We start from the raw sequence: 802 nt of genomic DNA on the forward strand, positions 1-802 counted from the left end.
TTCCTAGCAGGTCTATCCAGCTCTCGGCCACCCCTAGACCCCCTCCTCTTCCTTCTCTTCCTTTCCTCCTTCCAGTTTCAGCCTCTGTCCCTGCCAACGTGGGCAGCAGGGGGTAGGCTGAAGCAGTAAGGGAAGTAGGAGAGAGTGGCTTAGCATCAGCCAGGTGCTGCAGGGATAGCATCGTGGGGAGTGACAGATGGACAGATGGCACTGGCTGGCATGGGGACATCCAGTGGGGACGTATGGAGACACCATCAGATGCGGGTTGTTAGGGGAGTAAAATCCAGCAGCCCCTCCTTTGTCAGCCCTAAAAGAAGGAAGCACTGAGATCCTCCCCCCCCGCCCCCCCCCCCCAGGAACGGCAGGGTGGACGGTGTCAGCCGGCACGGCTTGCACAGTGTTGAACTGACACACGTTAAAGCCGTGTTGCATGGCTACATGTACACGCGCAGGACGAGCTCAGAGAGGCAGGCCCGAGGCAGCCACAGCCAAGCAGGCGCTGGCTCCGCGGTGAACGCTGTGGGCCCCGTGCTGTGAAGAGCAGAGAGTTGTGACCTCAAAACTAGACCGAAAGAAGTGGGGGAGCACAGATGGCCTAGATACAAGCCCACTCCTGCCCCCAAAACGAGATGGCTTCTCACCTGTCTCCTCTGTCTCTCCCACTGTCTTTCTCCATCCCGGACCCTCTGTGTCTCCCCCTAACCCTCCCCATCTCGCTCTTATCTGCCCCTGGACCCTCGCCTCGGCTCACCGCCCCAGGCCTCCCGGACTCAGTCCCTCACACCTCTCCGCCGCCCTACAA

This window comes from Myotis brandtii, unplaced genomic scaffold, assembly GCF_000412655.1.
Source record: "Myotis brandtii unplaced genomic scaffold, ASM41265v1 scaffold130, whole genome shotgun sequence".
In the NCBI taxonomy this organism is placed as follows: Eukaryota; Metazoa; Chordata; class Mammalia; order Chiroptera; family Vespertilionidae; genus Myotis; species Myotis brandtii.